The sequence below is a fragment of the Pongo abelii genome, chromosome 4, assembly GCF_028885655.2.
Source record: "Pongo abelii isolate AG06213 chromosome 4, NHGRI_mPonAbe1-v2.0_pri, whole genome shotgun sequence".
In the NCBI taxonomy this organism is placed as follows: domain Eukaryota; kingdom Metazoa; phylum Chordata; class Mammalia; order Primates; family Hominidae; genus Pongo; species Pongo abelii.
The window spans coordinates 32364492-32380769 of NC_071989.2; the positions used below are offsets into that span (position 1 = coordinate 32364492).

At 42.3% G+C, this 16278-nt stretch overlaps 1 protein-coding gene, 1 non-coding gene and 2 pseudogenes across 3 annotated transcripts in view; 2 read left to right on the top strand and 2 right to left on the bottom strand.

Annotated features, from left to right (window-relative positions):
• Positions 1–16278, top strand: part of PDZD2 (PDZ domain containing 2) — a 468191-nt gene that overhangs the window by 167397 nt on the left and 284516 nt on the right. The gene's annotated exons all lie outside the window — the stretch shown is intronic.
• Positions 11848–11944, bottom strand: LOC112133569 (U6 spliceosomal RNA; annotated as a pseudogene).
• On the bottom strand, positions 13885–14466 carry LOC112133358 (large ribosomal subunit protein uL6-like; annotated as a pseudogene).
• On the top strand, positions 15892–15995 carry LOC112133643 (small nucleolar RNA U13). The gene has a single exon (XR_002915270.1). It is a non-coding gene; the product is annotated as a small nucleolar RNA U13 (small nucleolar RNA).

A 16278-nucleotide genomic window follows, 5' to 3' on the forward strand; every position in this document is an offset into this window, starting at 1 on the left:
AGCTTATAGCTGCCTCCTAAGAGTGTGGCGATGGCCATTGGAGAGGACAGTGGGAGCTTGCTTTCCTCACCTCTTGGGAGTGCCATCTGACAAGCTGTGAGGATCTGAGGGCCATCGCCTGCCATCTTGTGGTTGAAATCGAGCACAGTGAGAGAAAGTGCTGGGAGCCGCAGTCCAGTTTATTATTCACAGGCTGTGTGTGTGTGTGTTTCACCGCCGTGCTGTTTGGCTGATGTTTTCGGCCTTCAGAGCTCTCTCTTGAATGGCAACATCTGAGCTATCCTTTCCTCTCTGTGACTGGTGTTTTTTCCTGTGGCCCTGGGAGGTGCCCCATTCGAGTCCCTTCATACACACAGCCTCAGCCCTCAGGCGTCGCACTAATGAATGAGGAGCTGATCTGAGAAATCCGCCTGTGCTAAGCTCTTCATGATGGATGACAGAGGGGAGTTATTTGTCCCCAGTTTCTCTAACTCTGTTCTGGAATCAGAAGCCTTTTAAGGAAAGCGTGAGCAGCAAGACAATTTCCAACACTACAATGGCCAGTGGGGTGAGTTCTTTCAGAAAACTGGCAAACGTGGCCACACCCTCCGTCGCAGCCCACAGATCATTGTTGAAAGCCACATGCACTGCTGCTTTTCAGGGTCCACTTGTTTTTATGAGGGAAGAGATTCCATAAAAGGAGCGACTTTCCATCATTTAAAGATGATGGAGGTTTCAGAGCCAGCCAGATCCAGAGATGCTCTTTAATTTTATCCCAGTGACCTGCTCCTCCTCTGGTACCCTGGTCACAACCTTTCTGAATGGGGGCAGCACAGCCCCTGGGTGATTAACTTGAGCCATGGAAGATGGAAAACCCAAATACCCATGTAAGACACTTGATTTTAAACTCTTAGCACTACTTTCGGGAATTGTAATGGTAATTGTAAACCATACAGAGAAGAAAGATAAAAGCATCTCAGTGTGGTTATAGTGTTACTGGTCCAACTTCATACCCTTCTATCTATAGGCACCCCCTGGGCCATTTTCAGCAATCCTGACTTCTACTTTATCTTTTGTGTCCAGGTACTAAATACGTTATGAACATTTTTATTCTCTCGTTTTGAGCACCAAATGCCCTCAAATGGCTTTTTTTTTTTTCTTCTCCAGAGATTTTTTTTTTTTTTTTTTTTGAGATGGAGTCTTGCTCTGTCGCCCAGGCTGGAGTGCAGTGGCGTGATCTCCACTCACTGCAAGCTCCGCCTCCTGGGTCTATGCAATTCTCCTGCCTCAGCCTCCCGAGTAGCTGGGACTACAGGTGCCCACCATCACGCCTTGCTAAATTTTTGTATTTTTTTTAGTAGAGACGGGGTTTCACTGTGTTACCCAGGATGGTCTCGATCTCCTGACCTTGTGATCCGCCCGCCTTGGCCTCCCAAAGTGCTGGGATTACAGGCGTGAGCCACCGCGCCTGGCCGCCTCCAGAGATTTTTGAACTTCAGGCTTTGGCACCTGTTTTGGTCCTTGGCCGCCTCTTAGTTACTGTGGAAGCAGAGGCAGGTAACCAACTGCAATGCGCAGGTGAGCCGTTCCTGTGAACTTCACTCGCGTTCCACCTGGGTTTGCCAAGTACAGAAATGAACAGACTTGTGCTCGCATCTTCTGGTGTTGGAGGGCACCAATATCAAAAGGTGACCTCTTGCTGGAGGACAGCAATATCTGCTATTTAAGGACCCAAATATATAACTCTTGTACAATGTAAAATGAAACAAAGCTTTTAAACAGTTATATAGATTTCTTCATGGGATTCTTCTTTGAGATGTGATCTTTCTCCGAAGATTTTGAGGATGAGAGTTTGTTTAAAATGTTCTGAAGCTCTGATACTAGTGGCCTTTTTATTTTTTAATTTTTTGAGACAGAGTCTTGCTGTCGCCTAGGCTGGACAGAGCACAATGGCACGATCTTGGTTGGCTCAACCTCCGCCTCCCGGGTTCAAGCGATTCTTCTGCCTCTAGCTCCAAAGCAGCTGGGACTACAGGTGCACACCATGCCTGGCTAATTTTTTGTATTTTTAGTAAAGACAGGGCTTCACCATGTTGGCCAGGCTGGTCTTGAACTCCTGACCTCAAGTGATCCACCCACCTCGGCCTCCCAAAGTGCTGGTGTTACAGACCTGGCCTTACTAGTGGCTTTTTTGATAACTTGGAATAACAAATGTTGAATTGTATGGAGCAACAATGTTGAACTGTGTGGATCTCTTATCTTTGAGTCACAGAAACTTGGATGCCAGGGCTGCAGTGATGGTATAACAGCTGACTCATCCCTCAGGGCTCTTTGTTCACCAAAGGAAAGATGATTCTATCATGTGTAGTGTCTCTTTGACTTAAATTTAGCCATTTCCTTTTGGGGAGGAAGGCTGGGCTAGTTCCATAGCTGAAGTGCATGTCTCCCCAGCCCTTAGGCCGGACTATAAGGTTGATCAGTTTAAATGGGGCTGGGATTTATTAAGAAACTTTTGACCTTGGGAATCACAAATGTATCTTCACAAATATTCCTGAAAGGAGGCCTGAACTATTATGGAGTCGAGGGGAGTGGATAGCCTTAAAATTTCAAGCTCTAGCCAGGCATGGTGGCTCATGCCTGTAATCTCAGCACTTTTGGAGGCCAAGGCAGGTGGATCACTTGAGGTCAGGAGTTGGAGACCAACCTGGCCAACACGGTGAAACCCCGTCTCTACTAAAAATACAAAATTTAGCTGGGCGTGGTGGTGCGTGCCTGTAATCCCAGCTACTTGGGAGGCTGAGGCAGGCAAATTGCTTGAACCCAAGAGGTGGAAGTTGCAGTGAGCTGAGATCGTGCCACTGCACTCCAGTCTGGGCAAGAGAGTGAGACTCTGTCTCAAAAAATAAATAAATAAATAAATAAAAATTCAAGCTCTGTTAAGTACAGGTCTCTGTGAAATTCCATGGCAAGTCTGGGTTTTTCCCTGACTCAAGGGTTTTATTTAGTCCAGATATCCACTCATGTGAAGTCCTCATCTGAACCAGTGGAATGGGCAGAAAGAACTTACATAGAAGTCACCAGAAAATGGTTCATGCTCTAGAATGGTGGTTGCTAAGGTGAGAAGCCTGAGAAGATCCATGGGTAAGAGGAAAAATTATCAGTATCCCAAGAAATTTTTTATCGTTAAAAAAAAAATTGAGTTTGACCAATAATTTAGATATGGATTGACACTGGCTTCCTTGTTCAATCGAATATCAGAGAGTCCCATTTTCTTTGTAGTGCATGACATATGCTGAGGGAAGGGGAGAAGGTCCACAAAGGCCCCCTCACTGGTTAATATACAACCCTCTTTTTTTTTCTGTCCCCCAGGCTGAAGTGCAGTGACACAATCAAAGCTCACTGCAGCCTTGAACTCCTGGACTCAAGCAATCCACCTATCTCAGCCTCTCGAGTAGCTGAGAGGTGTGAACCATGGTGCCTGGCCTGTTTAATCCACTTTGGGCTTATGTCAAGGGACTGGAGTTTATGTAGGCTCACCTGATGAAGTGGGTTTACGGATTAAATTATTTTGTTTTAACTGAGTTAACCTTTACCAAATGGGCAGAAAAACTAAAGAAATGTCTTATTTTTATTTTTAATATACAGAGATGAGGGTCTCACTGTGTTGTCCAGGCTGTTCTCAAATTCTTGGCCTCAAGGGATCCTCCTACCCCAGCCTCCCGAAGTGCTGGTATTACAGGAGTGAGCCACTGCTCCTGGCCTAAAAATACTACAATTAATGCAGGTGTAAGCAAACAATAGGAAATGACTGGGTTAACACTTTTCTTCCTGCTACCATGTGCTAATTATGAAGTAAAACAGTGACAATCTATGTAGACTGAGAAGTCAGACAAAAACATAAAATTCATCAGGAGACTATGTGAAATATAAACTTACAACCACTAGCATTAAAGAAAAACCTCATCCTAAGCATAGATTGTGCCTTATGGTAATACTTGATGATATGAGACCATCATAATTAGCAAGATATTTAAAATCTAAGTATTCACGGCCGGGTGCAGTGGCTCACGCCTGTAATCCCAGCACTTTGGGAGGCCAAGGCAGGTGGATCATGAGGTCAGGAGATCGAGACTATCCTGGCTAACATGGTGAAACCCTGTCTCTACTAAAAATACAAAAAAAATTAGCCAGGCATGGTGGCAGGCGTCTATAGTCCCAGCTACTCGGGAGGCTGAGGCAGGAGAATGGCGTGAACCCGGGAGGCGGAGCTTGCAGTGAGGGGAGATCGCACCACTGCACTCCAGCCTGGGCAACAGAGCGAGACTCCATCTCAAAAAAAAAAAAAAAAAAAAAAATCTAAATATTAACAACGTGAATACAAATAGTTTAAAATGTTTTAGCAGTGTTTAAAATTACACATTACTAAATCTAGTCCAGGATTTTAGTAAACTGAATATTTAAGAGCCTGTTTTGAGGGTTTTTAAAAACATAATTGCTTAAGGTAAAAAGCTACATACCAATAGAAAAACAGTCTTCCTGATGTGGTCAAAATAGCTAAAATAATACATGGAAAACAGTATAGCTGCAAAATAAAACGCACGGTTTTGTCAGCAAATTCCGATGCACAGATCCACAGATGTGGAAGATGCACAGAAATATTGCTGAAGTTTCAAAGAAACAGTGTAGTGGGGGAGATATGCTGTGAAGTTGGACTTAAGTACTGCTGTTTCGCACATGTTCCAATTAAGAGTATTTGCTTGATTCTGGCCAGGCACGGTGGCTCACGCCTGTAATCCGAGCACTTTGGGAGGCCAAGGTGGGCAGATCACTTGAGCCCAAGAGTTTGATACCAGCCAAGTCAACGTGGTGAAACCCCATCTCTATTTTTGTAAAAACTTTTTTAAATAAAAAAGATTTTTAAAAAAGAATATTTGCTTATGTCTGTTTCAATAATGAAATAGACCTATTTATTTGTGAGGTCACTAAAAGAAAGAGGTAGCAGAAAAGATGTATTTTTCAAAATTCAATGCCTTTGTTAGTTAAAACAATGGTTTATGGGAAAATTATATCAGGTAACAGTAGCTTTAACTAGAATAAAAAGGAATTCAGGATCTCTCAATTACACTGATTTGAGTTTTATAAATTATATGTTGATGAAGAGAGTCAAACTTTGTAAAATATTTAGAGTTTTATTCTGAGCCAAATATGAGTGACCAAGGCCTGAGACATAATCTCAAAAGGTCCTGAAAACATGTACCCAAGGTAGGTAGGTTACAGCCTGATTTTACATCTTTTAAGGGGACAGAAGTTACAAGCAGACATCAATCAATATGGGGACAGCCTTCCAGGTCAAAGGTGGATTCAAAGATTTTCTGATTGACAATTGGTTGAAAGAGTTATTATCTAAAGACATGGAATTAGCCCTGGTGTGGTGGCTTACGCGTGTAATCCCAGCACTTTGGGAGGCCAGGCGGGTGGATCACCTGAGGTCAGGAGTTCGAGACCAGCCAGGCCAACATGGTGAAACCTCGTCTCTACTGAAAAAAAAAACAGCCAAGCGAGGTGATGGGTGCCTGTAATCCCAGCAACTTGGGAGGCTGAGGCACAAGAATCGCTTGAACCTGGGAGTCAGAGGTTGCAGTGAGCCAAGATTGTGCCACCGCACTCCTGCCTGGGTGACAGCAAGACTCCATCTAAAAAAAAAAAAAAAGAAAGAAAGAACGAAAGAAAAAAAGACCTGGAATCAATAGAAAGGAGTGTATGGGTTAAGATAGGGGGTTGTGGAGGCCAAAGTTCTTCCTATGTAGATGAAGCCTCCAGGTAGCAGGCTTCGGAGAGAATAGATGGCAAAGCCGGGGGCGGTGGCTCATGCCTATAATCTCTACACTTTGGGAAGCTTAAGTGGGTGGATCACCTGAGATCAGGAGTTTGAGACTAGCCTGGCCTACCTGATGAAACCCCGTCTCTACTAAAAATACAAAAAAATGAACTGGACATGGTGGCAGGCGCCTATAATCCCAGCTACTCAGGAGGTTGAGGTGAGAGAATCATTTGAACCCAGGAGGCAGAGGTTTCAGTGAGCTAAGATCATGCCACTGCACTCCAGCCTAGGCAACAAGAGCAAAACTCCATCTCAAAAAAAAAAAAAAATGAATAGGTGGCAGATGTCTCTTATCAGACTGTAAAAGGTGCTAGACTCTTAGTTAAATCTCTCCTGGATCAGCAAAAGACCTGGGAAAGGAAGGGGATCCTTTATAGAATGTAGATTTTCCCCACAAGAGACAGCTTTGCAGGGCTGTTTCAAAATATGTTAAAGAGATATATTTTGAAATAAAATGCTTCAATTTCTTTCAGCGCCTGCTGTCTGTCATGTGATGCTATACTAGAGTCAGGTCAGCATCTGGTGTCTTACTGCTACAAAGCGTCTGTTTTGTCTGTCTTGAAGTCTCTATCTTGATGTTAACGCTGGTCTGTTGTGCCTGAATTCCTAAGGGAAGAGAATATAATGAGGCATGTCCTACACCTTTTTGCCTGTCATGACCTGAACCAGTTTCTCAGGTTTACTTTGGAATCCCTTTGGCCAAGAAGCAGGGTCCACTTAGTCAGTTGGAGGGCTTAGAATTTTATTTTCAGTTTACATATGAATGTATTAAATAATCACATGAACCCTGAAAATTTTGTAAAAACTTAAATATCTAAATAAAAATTTTTCTTTTAATTTAGGTAAGCTTGCAAAAATAGGCTAAGAGCATGAAATTGATTCAGCCATTTCATCCTCTTGGCCTATTTCAGGGAATGATGATGAAAATATCTTACTACATAGAGGTTTGATGTTTATTTCTAAACAAAGCATTTATTAGAGTAATAGAACTTAAACATGACTGGGATTGGGCTGGGCGCAGTGGCTCATGCCTGTAATCTCAACATTTTGGGAGGCTGAGGCAGGCAGATCATGAGGTCAGGAGATCGAGACCATCCTGGCTAACATAGTGAAACCCTGTCTCTACTAAAAATACAAAAACTTAGCTGGGCATGGTGGCAGGGGCCTGTAGTCCCAGCTACTCGGGAGGCTGAGGCAGGAGAATGGCACGAACCCGGAGGCGGAGCTTGCAGTGAGCCAAGATCGCGCCACTGCACTCCAGCCTGGGGGACAGAGCGAGACTCCATCTCAAAAAAAAAAAAAAAAAAAAAAAGATGACTGGGATTTTTCTTCTACGAAAAAGACAAGTGATTCAAATTTGAGGACCTTATCTCTGAAGCCAAGTACAGTAGTTCCCAGTGGACTCCTTCCTGGAGGCTATTTTTGCAAGGACAAACACATGTCTCTCCAAGGTAAAGATGGTGTTGTAACAATAAATAAGAAAATAACTACTTTTCAAAAGAAAGCCATGCTATGCAAAGGGCATTTTCAAGATGGATATTAGGAAATATTTCCATAGTGATATGACTTTTCTTTTTTTTTTTACAAAAATGTTAACATTTGCCAACAAAAAGTTTCAGATGCACCTTTAAAATCTTGAGAGCAAAATTTTATATTTTTAAATCTTCCAAAGAATTTTAGAGGAGCTATATGTTAAAAACTATTAAAAGTACAGTAGCTTCAGAGTTTGCAAGAAAAACTTGATAAAGTCAATGCACAATTTCAACCAAAACCAAAGCACAGGTGGTGGATAGGGTTGGAAAATGACTATTATGATTGATTAAATCATAATCAATGCCACTAACATATTTCTTCCATTTGAATCTATGTATCCTTGTGAGGTATCTTCAGCTATGGCAGCTGTTAAAAGCAGCATCCAGGCTGGGCGCCGTGGCTCACGCCTGTAATCCCAGCACTTTCGGAGGCCGAGGCAGGTGGATCACGAGGTTAGGAGATCGAGACCATCCTGGCTAGCAGGGTGAAACTCCGTCTCTACTAAAAATACAAAAAAACATTAGCTGGGCATGGTGGTGGGTGCCTGTAGTTCCAGCTACTCAAGAGACTGAGGCAGGAGAGTGGCGTGAACCCAGGAGGCGGAGCATGCAGTGAGCCGAGATCGCGCCACTGCACTCCAGCCTGAGCAACAGAGTGAGACTCCGTCTCAAAAAAAAAAAAAAAAAAAAGCAGCATCCAACCTGGTGTGGTGGCTCACACCTGTAATCCCAGCACTTTGGGAGGCTGAGGTGGGCAGATTACTTGAGGTCAGGAGTTCAAGAACAGCCTGGCCAACATGGTGAAACCCCCTCTCTACTAAAAATACAAAAATTAGCCGGCCGTGGTGGTGGATCCCTGTAATCCCAGCTACTTGGAAGGCTGAGGTGGGAGGATCCCTTGAATCCGGAGGCAGAGGCTGCAGTGAGCTGCGACTGCACCACTGCACTCCAGCCTGGGCAACAGAGCAAGACTCCATCTCAAAGAAAAACAAAAAAAAGCACCCATTTGTTATGAAATTACTTGAAGCTATACTTCTGGATTATCACATCCCAAAATGTTAAACCAAGTTTTTGAAAATCTTGAAGTGTATTTAACTACATAGCTTTTAAAATATTAAGCACTTTAGGTTAAATATATATATATATATATATATATATATTTTTTTTTTTTTTTTTTGAGACAGAGTCTCACTGTGTCACCCAGGCTGGAATGCAGTGGTGCAATCTCAGCTCACTGCAGCCTCTGCCTCCAGGTTCAAGTGATCCTCCCACCTCAGCCTCTCAAGTAGCTGGGATTACAAGTATGCACCTCCATGCCTGGCTAATTTTTGTATTTTTAGTAGAGATGAGGCTTCACCATGTTGGCCAGGCTGATCTCGAGCTCCTGACCTCAGGTGATCCATTTGCCTCTGCCTTCCAAAGCGCTGGGATTATAGGTGTGAGCCACTGCACTCGGCCAAACTATCTTTTTAAAATACCTTTTTCATGTTTTATAATGCATATAACATATTCACACAATAGTATATGTATGCATTAAATAAATAAATACACTTATATTGGGGGTGCATGTTCAATTTTCTTTTCTTCCTTTTTTTTTTTTTTTATTTTGAGATGGAGTCTTGCTCCGTCGCTAGGGCTGGAGTACAGTGGCACAATCTCAGCTCACTGCAGCCTCTGCCTCCCGGGTTCAAGCAATTCTTCTGCCTCAGCCTCCCAGGTAGCTGGGACTACTGGCGCACGCCACCACGTCTGGCTAATTTTTGTATTTTTGATAGAGACAGGATTTCACCATGTTTGTAAGGCTGGTCTTTAATTCATGACCTCAGGTGATCCGCCTGCCTTGGCCTCCCAAAGTACTGGGATTACAGTCGTGAGCCACTGCACCTGGCCATTTTTTTTTTTTTCAGACAAGGTCTGTGTCTGTCACCCAAGCTGGAGTGCAATGGCACGATCATGGCTTACCGCAGCCTCAACTTCCCGGACTCAGGTGATCCTCCCACCTCAGCCTCACGAGTAGCTGGGACTACAGGTGTGTGTCACCAGGCCTGGCTAATGTTTTGCATTTTTTTTAGAGATGGGTTTTCCCTATGTTGCCAAGGCTGGTCTTGAACTCCTGGGCTCAGGATACCTTCCTCAGCCTCCCAAAGTGTTGGGATTATAGGCATGAGCCACCACACCCAGCCTCTCAATTTTCGTTTTTTACTGACAGGCATGAAAAATCAAAATTTCGAAAGTAGTCATCTCACAAGTAGAGAGTTTAGCCCTGTCCTCCTAAGGAAGGTGTCTCTTTTGAGATCTACAGGATCTAGATGTCTCCCATCCACCCTGTGCCTGCCACCCATCCTCTCCAGAGAACTGGTTTTCTTTGGGATCTGCAAACCAGACCTTCTTCTAACTTCTCCACCCTAGTTTCTCCTCTCTTGTTCTCTAGGTCTGACCCTTGAGTTGCCAAGGAGAGGAGTCAGTGTGTCCTGGCCAGCTACCCTACCAGGCACAGACGCACTGGCACCTCTTGCTGAGTGCTTGCTCCCTGGACCATTTGCAAGCTCTCTGTGGCTCATTCTTCTCCCGTTTATTCATTTTAGAACAATATATTTATAATTCTATCACTTAATTCCTCAGATACCCCATCTCTCCTCCCACACTAATTTTTATTTATTTCAATGGCAACATTAAAAGAGCATTTTAAAGAAAAGAACAACTTGTGATTTGCCTACACTAATTCTCCATTAATTTAATTTTTCTATGTTAAGATCTAATCCGTGACCATGTGCCTACAGCTCTATCATGCTAACTCAGCAGATACATTTTTCTATTTCCTTCTAATCTATGTTCATCTGCAATATATATATTTTCAGACTACCTTTGTTGATTCTTTTCATTGGAAAAGAATGTTTTACCATGTGCATGCAATAGAATGGAAGGACAGTGAATGAAAAGTTTCCTCAGTTCAGACCTCCCCATTCTCGTCACTACCACCAGCTATACCCCAAGCATCACTCTATTACCAGTATCTTTCCAAGGATTCTCTAAGCATCTACAAGTACTCTGTGTTAATGTCTTTTTTACACAATGGGGCACACGATCCACACTATTCTGAATCCTAACCTTTTTAAAAAAATCTTAAAAACCCGTCTTAGCACTTGTTTCAAATCAGAACATGTCACTTTGTCTCTCGTTCTTTTTAACAGCTGTATAGTATCCCACTGGAGGTTCCTCATGTGATTTATTTGATCAGTCAGCAACTGGTGGGTGTTTTTATTGTACAGTCTTTTTTGCTGTGTCCAGAATTCTGGGCTGGGTGCGGTGGCCCACACCTGTAATCCCAGCACTTTGTGAGGCTAAGGTGGCTGGATCACCTGAGGTCAGGAGTTCAAGACCAGCCTGACCAATATGGTAAAACCCCGTCTCTGCTAAAAATACAAAATTTAGCTGCGAGTGGTGACGTGCACCTGTAATCCCAGCTACTCAGGAGGCTGAGACAGGAGAATCGTTCGAACCTGGGAGGCTGAGGTTGCAGTGAACCGAGATCATGGCACTGCACTCCAGCCTGGGCAACAGAGTGAGACTCCGTCTCAAAAAAAAAAAGAATTCTGCCATACATTTTATGTTCATGTGTCTTTGTGTATATGTATGAGTGTATGTAATGGATAAATTCCTAGAAGTGGGATCCTCAAATGAATGACATTTTAAATGTGTTACTCCTATTGCAAATTGCTTTCCCCAAGAGATTATACTAATTTGTATCCCCAGTGACAATATACAAAAGTGCTGTTTTTCTCACAGCTTCACAAACACCACAGGAATTACTTTGAATCGTACTACATACAGAATTCTCTATTATCTTTTTCTTACCCACACAATGGGTGGGTTCAGTCACTTGACAGGTGACAGCCCGATGATGACAATGAAGGAGGATTTGGCAAGGGATTTTATTCCTTGCAACAAGTCAAGTAAGGAGAATACCAGGGATAGCTCTCAATGCGATTCCTCCCCAAGCTAGGGGCTGGGTCCGCTAATGAGGTGTAACCTGATTGGATCTTGCAATGAGGTGATGCTGGGATACTTGAAATGACTGGATCTGGCCATGGGGTAATGCCAGAGCTCAATCTGATTGGATTCTGGATCCTACCATACAGTGTCCACTTCTTAATTTCGTCCCACTCCTCAGCCCAAGCACTTACGTTCTTCCTGTGGTTGCAGGCTTGGTTCATCTAGGCATGCTGAGGTCACAAGACTTGAGGGTCCATGGCAAACGAAAAACAGCTCTCGATCTTTTTACATAAAAGTGGAACCAGATCGGTCTGGTGTGGCTACGCTTTTTCACTTAACACATTTGAACACGTTCCTCCTTATTAAGTGATCTTGATAGGTATAATCATCACTGATAATTTAGGTAAGCATGTTCTTTCTGTCCTTGCCAGTTTTTCAGTGTTAACACGGCATTTTTTTTTTAACTTTTTTTTAATTTTTATTTTTTCATCCTTGGGCAAGGGCCATGCTAATCTTCTCTGTATCATTCCAATTTTAGTATATGTGCTGCTTAAAATGCTTGTGATCATGACTGTTTTTTTCCTTTTGAACATCCTTTTAGGACAAATTTCATGGAATGAAGGTATTATGTCAAAGGACATTTTTGCCAAATTGTTTTATACAAATTATTTTACCAAATTACACCCCTACCAATAATGTATGAATGCCAGAGTGCCAGAAGCATTTCCAGGTTGGGTATTATAATTTAAATTTATGTTTTCTTAATTGAAATATGGCTTATTTTGTAGTTTTAATTTGCACTTATTTGATCAGGAAGTTTGGCCATTTTGCCCTAATTTTTTTTTTTTCTATTTTATTTTACTTGTCATCTAAACAATCTATTCGTGTCCTTTGTCCATTGTCTCTTGGGGCCCTCATCTGCAGCACTGGATATGCATTTAGATATTATAGATCTTAATCTTTTTATCCCATATGGTTAAAATTCTCCTTAATCTTTTAAATGTTGTTATTACTATATGGAAGTTTTAACTGTCTCTGTAGGCAAGTCTGATTTTTTTCTTTTATAATCATCTTTTCACTTCTTCAAATCTTAGGATGATGTCATTTTCCCAAAGACCCACAACTCTCTTCTACCAATTTTAGTGATTACATTTTTAAATTTATCTTTAAAATTTAAATTTTAATTTAATGGGCATTTATTTTGATGGAAATTATAAATCTTTTTTTTGTAAATTACTATCTGATTATCTAAATACCATGTAATCATTAATTTTTCTCAGTTTGTGAGGTTTGAGTTATTATTATTATTATTTTCTTTTTTTTTTTGAGATGGAGTCTCACTCTGTCGTGAGGCTGGAGTGCAGTGGCGCGATCTTGGCTCACTGCAACCTCCGTCTCCCGGGTTCAAGTGATTTTCCTGCCTCAGCCTCCCGAGTAGCTGGGACTACAGGCACGCACCACCACACTCAGCTAATTTTTGTATTTTTAGTTGAGACGGGGTTTCACCATGTTGGCCAGAATGGTCTCCATCTCTTGACCTCGTGATCTACCCACCTTGGCCTCCCAAAGTGCTGGGGTTACAGGCGTGAGCCACCACGCCCGGCCATGATTTTTTTTATTGTTATTACACTTTACGTTCTGGGATACGGGTGCAGAATGTGCAGATTTGTTACATAGGTATACATGTGTCATGGTGGTTTGCTGCGCCCATCAACCCATCATCTAGGCTTTAAGCCCCACATGCATTAGGTATTTGTCCTATGCTCTCCCTCCCCTTACCCTCCATCCCCCAATAGGCCCCGGTGTATGATGATCCCCTCCCCGTATCCATGTGTTCTCATTGTTCAACTCCCACTTATGAGTGAGAACATGTGGTGTTTGGTTTTCTGTTCTTGTGTTAGTTTGCTGAGAATGATGGTTTCAAGTTTCATCCATGTCCCTGCAAAGGACATGAACTCATCCTTTTTTATGGCTGCATAGTATTCCGTGGGGTATATGTGCCACATTTTCTTTATCCAGTCTATCATTGATGGGCATTTGGGCTGGTTCCAAGTCTTTGCTATTGTAAATAGTGCTGCAATAAACATATGTGTGCATGTGTCTTTATAGTAGAATGATTTATAACCCTTTGGGTATATACCCAGTAATGGGATGATTTATTATGATTTATATGTGTACATACACAAACTTTTTTTCACGCAATCTTTTTTTTTTTTTTTTTTTTTTTTTGAGAGCGCATCTCACTTTGTCACCCAGGCTGGAGTGCAGTGGCATGATCTCAGCTCACTGCAACGTCTTGGGCTCAAGTGATCCTCCCACCTCAGCCCCCCAAGTAGCTAGGACTACAGGTGCACACCACCATACCTGGCTAATTTTTTTGTAGTTTTTTTTTTTTTTTCCCAAATCAATAGATCTTTTATTGCATCATTTAAATATCACATATAGGTCTTAGGAAGCATCCGGCATCTTGTTTCTGTAGCTGACAACTCTTAGATCTTATTAATCAGCCTCCTGAACGGTTCGTTTTTTCAGAGACATAGATACCATCCAAAAATTTCCTGATATCCTTGTTTTTAACCTTGTGGCTTGCTGAATCAAAGCCGCTGAATTTGAAACAAGCTCAATGTCATTTCCTTTAAGGATTAATTCATCTTTCTGAGCTTGAGATACTGAACAAGGAACACCTGGCCTCATCCAAACCCTGCAGATGTATTTTTCACCCAAGAAATTTCAGATTTCAACAAAAGACCAATTCTCCTGGATAATGATGTTGATGGGGAAGTGCACATACACAGACCTCATCTTGTAACGGAAGCCCAGTGTAACACCCTTGATCATGTTCTGTGCATAACTACAAATAGTCCGAATGGTAGCCAGCTCCTTTCTGTTACCCCACCATTTGTCAACCCGGGGCCTCCTTTTTTTCTTTCTGAGAAGACTGAGTTCTACGTTGATGTGATTGAAGTCCCTCCGCAGGGTTCCTCTGGGGCCCTTCACAATAACTGTGCATCCCTTTAGAGTAATATTGACATTTTCTGGAATGTCGACAGTCTGATTGCTGAGAATGGTCTTCATTCTCGCAGTAGATGTGGCAAAAAATAAATAAATAAATAAGCATCTTTTGTGGCTCACGCCTGTAATCCCAGCACTTTGGGAGGCCAAGGCAGGTAGATCACGAGGTCAGAAGATCGAGACCAGCTGGGCCAACATGGTGAAACCTGTCTTTACTAAAAATAGAAAAAAATTAGCTTGGTATGGTGGCGTGTACCTGTAATCCCACCTACTTGGGAGGCTGAGGCACAAGAATCATTTGGACCCAGGAGGTGGAGGTTGCAGTGAGCCAAGATCACGCCACTGCACTCCATCCTGGGAGACAGAGTGAGACTCTGTCTCAAAACACAAACAAGCAAAACGAACAAAGCAGAGAGTTTGGCTGGTAACAGAAGTAACACTCAGAAAAATGCTCCAGCTGGCCTAGAGGAAAGCAAATAACCCCCACTGTGAACTGCAGATGGAGAAGTGCAACCTCTAGGAGCTGAAAGCAGTCCCTGATTGGCAACTCACAGGAAAAAGATACCTCAGGCCTACAACCACAAAGAATTGAACTCTGCCATCAAGCAGTGAGCTTGGAAGATAGAGGAGCAGGAAAACCACCTCCATCCTCTTACGATCCTGAGAATTGAGATAAGATAGATTAACAGGAAAAAAAGCATACACATTTCTTTACAGATGTTTTACAGGAGCCCTCCTAAAATAATGAAGACCCAAAGAAGCAGTTATTGTCAGTTACTTCCATTCTGGATTGGACACAATAGTAAACTGTGAACATGTGTAAGGCGAAGGGGCTTGTGCTAGGATAGTTAATAGAGTAGGAAAATAGCTAGGAAGAGAAAGGCTTGTTTGTACAGAATTTCCTTGACCTCAACTTTCTCGTCCTTGATGGCAAGGATGTTGCATCTTACTACCATAGGGAGGGCGTCTTTCACATGGGAATTTAATCTTCTGCTTTTAAGAAACAGCATGAAGGTCAAAGCAATCTTTTTGCACCTGCTGTTTTTCAAGTGCCTTTAACTTAAATAATCAGTATTCCAGGATAGCATATTTTAACTCCTTCAAAAAGGTCCCTGAGCCCCAGATGAGATTGTTGGCAGCTCCAGTCAACACAAGCCCAGCCATGCCATAGCTGTATTCTTACCTACAGAACCGTGAGCTAATAAATGGGTATTGCTCCAAAGCTTCTACATTTGTGGTAATTTGTTACATAGCAATAGAACACAAATATAATGGCAACATGCAATTTAGTACTTGATCCCTCTCCTGTCATTTACTCATTGTTTTGCATGTATAAATCTTGCCTTCCTTAACCAGACTATAACCTCCCTGAGAACCAGACCAAATTTGATGTTTTTTCTGCATAGCCAAATTATCTACCATGCCATAGGGGCTACACTGGGAGGAAGGTGGGGTGAGTGTTTAACATCCTGGCTTTAGAATCAGCCTGCCTTGATCCTTTTGTAGTTCGTGAGTATGATGACTGGGTGTTCACGCACGTGTGTGAGATGTGCCACCCTCAAACCTTGTTACAATGTGAGTACATTACCTGTCTAACCTGAAAAAAAAAAAAGAATCAGACTGTCTTGGCTTAAATCTTGGCGTAAACTTTCTAAGCTTTGGTTCCCTCATCTTTAAAATGGGAATAAAATGCATTAGGAAAATTATGGAAAGATACACAAACATTGTTATCAGCAGTTACTTCAGAGGGAATGATTGCAGGATCAAATGTCATAGGAGGTTTTTAGGATTAAATGAAATGATGCTTAAAAAGTTCTTAGGACAGTGCATGGCATATGGTAAAGCTCTATTAATACTAGCTCCATGTTTGTAGAAAAACAG